The 5,836-nt window shown below is 39.7% G+C and overlaps 1 pseudogene; it reads left to right on the plus strand.

The window, feature by feature from the left end:
• Window positions 1–1,885: 1,885 nt before the first annotated feature.
• Window positions 1,886–3,327, plus strand: LOC149223119 (EP1-like glycoprotein 2; annotated as a pseudogene).
• The last annotated feature ends 2,509 nt before the right edge of the window (window positions 3,328–5,836 follow it).

A 5,836-nucleotide genomic window follows, 5' to 3' on the forward strand; every position in this document is an offset into this window, starting at 1 on the left:
CGAGGGAAAGAACAATCATTAGCAGAAAATATAGCTTCTTGTGATTGGTACTCTACAACAGCTAAATTCTTGCTGAAGCTAGTAATCCCTCCAGGCCTTAGTTCAAGCCAAGCCAGAACTATTAAGCTCAGGGCAGCAAAATATTGCATTCATGAAAATCTGCTCTATTGGAGGGATCCCTCTGGAATCCTGCTAAAGTGTCTAGACAAAGAGCAATCTATTGAAGTCATGCAGAAATTTCATTCCAGCATATGTGGAGGATATCATTATTGGAAAACTACAGCCCACAAGATCCTCAGAGCTGGTTACTATTGGCCCACCTTATTTTTTAATGTCTTTTCATTTGTTAAAACTTGTGACAGGTGCCAAAGATTCGAAGGGAAACAACAATTGAAGTCCATGCCCTTAAAACCAATACATGCAAATGGCCCTTTTCAGCAGTGGGGCTTGGATTTCATTGGAGAGATCAATCCACATTCCAGTGGCCAGCACAGATGGATCTTAGTAGCCATTGATTACTTCACTAAGTGGATTGAAGCAATCCCTACCAGGAAGGCTGATCATAATGTGGTCATGAAGTTTTTGACAGAGCATATCTTCACTAGATTTGGCTGTCCACATAAAATAATTATAGACAACGCAACAGCCTTCAGGGCAAAAGAATTGGTGGACATGTGTGACTCGATGGGCATTAAGCTGGTTCATTCCACCTCATATTACCCTCGAGGAAATGGTCTAACATAATCTTCCAACAAAAGCCTGGTAAGGATAATTAAAAGGTTGCTGGAAGACAATAAAAAGAATTGGGATTCTAAGCTCAAGTATGCACTGTGGGCTAACAGAGTGACCACTAAAAAATCCACAGGAAATTCTCCTTTTAAGCTGGTATATGGCATTGAGGCTGTGTTTCCAATTCAGTTAACCCTCCCTGTGGCAAGGTTCTTACAAGAAGAGTGGAACGAGGAAGAAGATATGACCAAAAGGATCACTAACCTAGCAGAGGTACATCAGATTAGAGAACAGCTGGTTGAAAAGTCTGCAGCACATCAGAAGACGATCAAGGATACTTTTGACAGAAGGGCCAAAATAGATAATTTTCAGGTTGGTGACTTGGTTCTGAAGTGGGATGCACTGAAAGAGAGGAAAGGCAACCATGGGAAATTTGATGCTTTCTGGATAGGATCTTTTATCATTTCTTAGATCCAAGGGAACAATACCTTCATGCTGAAAAGTATGGGAGGAGAAGCAGTTTTTGATGGCCCAGTTAATGGGCGTTTTTTGAAAATTTATGTTATTTAAGGTCTTTTGGCCTTAAAATTGTAAATATGTTGTTGTATCAGTTTTAGTGTAGGCTAAGTTAGACTCCATGCCCAAAGGACCACTAGGAAATTTTGCTAATTGGTTTTTACAGGAAAGGCATTGGTCTGCAAGTTCTTGAGACCTCACAATGAGGATCTCATCTCCAGAAGGAGCCAGTGTTAGCTCTGCTACATACTCTGACATTTTGAGGGTAAAATAGTAAAATACAGGCCTGGTTGTGTTGTTCATGCTCAAAGAGGACTCACATCAGTGATCCTTCTCATTCTCCTTCACCCCGCTGCCTCCGTTTTTCCCTTCATACCCAGCATAAACCCCTGTTTCTTTAAGCCCCAAGTGCTAAGTTTAAAAACCCATGGCACCATATCCACGTGACCCCGTGCCTCCATAACCCTTCGTTGCCTTTTAATCTTAGCCATTGATCCCCGACACCATAATCCAATGGCCCTCCCATCACATCAATCGAACCAACCTGCGCAATTAAATATCCACCGTCTGTTCACATCCGCCGTGATTCGACAGCATTAGATTCCCTCATTACCTTAACATAGCCACGTGATAATGCGCGATGAATAGCGGTTTTCTCGCTCCTCTGCTGCCACACGTTGCCCTTTGGGTGGTATCGCACGTCGCTGTAGGATTACCGCCTAACTTCCAACGGCGGTGCGAGCAATACTGCCCAGTGCTGAAACCGCCTTCCCGCTCGGTAACCTCCACTCACCTTTGACACCCGGCGACTGTTGGATCTGCCTGCCCAAGATCCAACGGCCTTTGCCCACTCCGCTCCCTATCTCCCCGATACCCTCTGCAAAGCACTCCCCGCCGTCGATTTGCCCAATCTAACAGCCGATCTTCCTCCTCCATTTGTCCAAGAGGATTGTGTGGACAGCTAACAGGAATTATCTCATCAGAGAGAATGCCATTCTAAAATAAGGCATTGATGGAAACCTTGTCCTCTCCAATGCAGACGGGAGCGTGGTTTGGTCCACGAACACTTACAACAAAGGCGTAGTGGGAATGGAACTACAAAACAATGGCAATTTGGTGCTCCATGAAAAATTAAAGAAATTGGTGTGGCAGAGTTTCGATCATGCGACTGATACCCTGTTAGTCGAACAATCACTGAACATTGGAGGGGTGAAGAAACTGGGCAGTTGCGCATTGGACAAGGATGGATAGGAGGGACCTTACAGTCTTGCAGTTGAAGCCAGAGGACTGGTAGAATATGCCAACCTTCCCAATCCTGTGCCACCGTGGACTCTAAGCTTCTACCAGGTGGGTCCAAGGGACATCTATTCTATCACCCACACCTGCAAGAAGCTGGTAAGTCAAGCTACTTTCCTGATTGATCCACAATCCAAGAATGGGTATCGTCAGATGATCGAGATGAGGTTGGCCAACTTCACTGCGGCGCCAGAGTTCAGGGCACTGGAACTCTGCAACCTCACTTCTGAAGAAACCAACACGGCTCTCTATGGTTTCAACACCCCCAGATTTAATACAAATCGGTCCTTTCTGAGACTGGAGTCTGATGGAGATCTGAAAATGTATAGTTACTCGCAGTTTAATAAGTGGGATATCACATACCTGCGATTTGGCTGTTGGCGAGGAGTGCCTCAGTGCGATCTTGCGAGAAAATTTGGAGGATCAATGGTTGTTTCTAGAAGGTGTCAATGTGTGGCCTGTGCTCAAGCTGATGGCTTCAAAGGATCTGGGAGCTGCGCCCTGTCCTCCCTTGCTGACTCTAAAGACACATCATCATCCAACTCTTCTGTTGATTTCTATAAACTGGTGGGACCTGAGCATTTTGTAAATACAAATACATTTGGGGAAAAAGAAACCGAAGAGTGCAAGAGGAAATGTTCTCATGATTGTTATACCTGCGCGACATTCTTGCACTAGGAATAGTCATCTGCATGCTTGCACACCCTGACTGTGGGTACTCTTAATAAGCAGCTTGGGAACAGAACGAACCTTGTGTTCATCAAGAAGACTGTTTAGAAGGTTTAACGGTGTTTTAAACAGCTTATTCTGTTGAAAACAAATTTAGACGGAGAGGTAGAGGGGTGTGACTTTTGGCAATGCTGATTTCTCACAGCGATTACAGAGACTTAAAAAAACACAGTATTCACTCACGTCAAAAAGACACATTGAGCAACAATAAAACTTAGGATTAACTTCTACTTCATGAAAAATACATTCATATGAGACTACGACTCATTCACCAAGTAAAAGTAAGATTTTCAGAGATTTTCACTTCATGCGGAATAACACACAGTAAAACTGACTATTGTTTTCACCGGCCCACCAAAATTTGCTCCACCATTTTCTCCTCAGAAATTCTCGCTCTCTTTCACTCTTACTTTCTAACTTGCAAAATGACTTTTTACATACACATTTATCTCAACACACAATTTGACATTAATACATGACAGAGCTCTCTTTCACTCTTACTTTCTAACTTGCAAAATGACTTTTTACATACACATTTATCTCAACACACAATTTGACATTAATACATGACAGAGCAAAATATAATCACCGAATGAATGCTTGCCCATATCTAATTACCAAAATACATTAAATGTCTTTAAATTCTTTGTTGTGTCGTGGAATGGTTCACATAGTAATTATGTTCTAGCTTCAGCCCATATTTAATTACCAAAATACATTAAATGCCTTTAAATTCTTTGTTGTGTTGTGGAATGGTTCACATAGTATTTATGTTCTAGCTTCAATCCTTCCATCTTCAAACTAAGACGGAACCTTCAAAAATACCTATGACAAATATGGCTGCTATCACGGTGTTTATTGTGGTGGTTGGGATTATTATTTCCAACATATTCCAGGAAAAGGCTAGGGAAAGATGCATATATTTTGGTACTTAGTTTTTGGGATATTGTTTTAAACACCTTATTCTAGGAAAAGACGCAGATATTCTGGTACTTAGTTTTTGGGATATTGTTTTAAACATCGTATTCTCTGAAAAGACCAGGGAAAGATGCAGATATTCTGGTACTTAGTTTCTGAGATAATTTATGTAAGGGGTCTCTTTATAAATTAAGAGCTTTTATGGTAAGGTTTGATAGGAAAAAGGTTGAATACAATATTTAGATAGAAAAACAATTTAATAAGAAAAAAGGTTGAATACAATATTTAGATGGAGAAACAATTTACAAAGAAAAAAGATTGAATACAATATTTAGATGGAAAAGCAATCTATGAAGATATTCTGGTACTTAGTTTTTGGATAATTTATACGAGAATTTTGTATAAAAATTAGAAGACTATTGTAACTATCTTTAGCTTAATTAAAATAATTTTTTTATTTTCATTATTTCCGTTAGTGTGTTTAATGCTATGAGACTACTTTCTTTTTAGCAATACCAGCTAAAAGGTCCATGATCATGTGGGCGACTGCAACTTGTAATTGTAATTAGCATGAAATTGAATGCAAATGCACTGGAGTTTATTTTTTCATGGTTTAAATAATTTTTTTTAAATAATAATGATAAGTTAACCCATATCTATGATAACAGGGTCAATAATGATAATTCTCCATGTTAACTAAGAATTAAATTATTATAAATGTTTATTTTCCAGAAAAACATAATCATTCAATTGATATATTAAATTTATTTATAAAAAATCTGATTTCAATTATAAAAAGCCCAAAAAACTCGTTATTTCTCGTTAATACTAAATTAAACGTTCCAAATATCTGCAACAAAAACCAGTACTTTCCTTTTGGGATCAACGAGGAGTCCCGGTCAAAGATGGAGAATCCTATTTCCACCTCTATTACAAAGTTAATGCCCCCTGATATGCGGGGGCGATAGCCAGATATAACGTGCGCGGTTTTTTTTTTCTCTAGTCATCATGGCGCGCGTTATATCTGGCTATCGCCCCCGCATGTTGTTGGCATTATGATACATATGTTGTACTTGATGGCAACCCACTCATCTCAGATAATAAATTATAGTGTAGAGAAAAGTTCACGCACTTATATGCAGAGAAAAGTTTATTTCATGTAGAGAAAAGTTCACGCACTTTTATGCAGAGAAAGTTTATTTCATGTAGAGAAAAATTCACGCACTTTTATGCAGAAAAAAGTTTATTTCATGTAGAGAAAAAGTTCACGCACTTTCATGCAAGGAAAAGCGCGTATATGTTGGAGAACTTACCTTTGGTCCATGGTAGTTAGTCCTTGGTATTTGAACCTATGAGGAAAAGCGCATATATGTTGGAGAACTTACCTTTGGTCCATGGTAGTTAGTCCTTGGTATTTGAACCTATGAGGAAAAGCACGTATATGTTGGAGAACTTACCTTTGGTCCATGGTAGTTAGTCCTTGGTATTTTAACCTATGGTTTTGGACCATGGTACCTCGTCAAAAGTGTAGATCTCACGCAATTTCATGGTTGGTTCATGGTATTAGTCCGACAGTTTTTGATCCTATTGTTTTGGCCCGTGGTATTGCATCCAAAAGTGTTGATCTCACGTACTTTCATGGTTGGTT

The sequence above is a fragment of the Pinus tabuliformis genome, chromosome Q (genome assembly GCF_031772625.1).
Source record: "Pinus tabuliformis cultivar Carrire ecotype Pingquan chromosome Q, CPIR1, whole genome shotgun sequence".
NCBI classification, from domain to species: Eukaryota; Viridiplantae; Streptophyta; class Pinopsida; order Pinales; family Pinaceae; genus Pinus; species Pinus tabuliformis.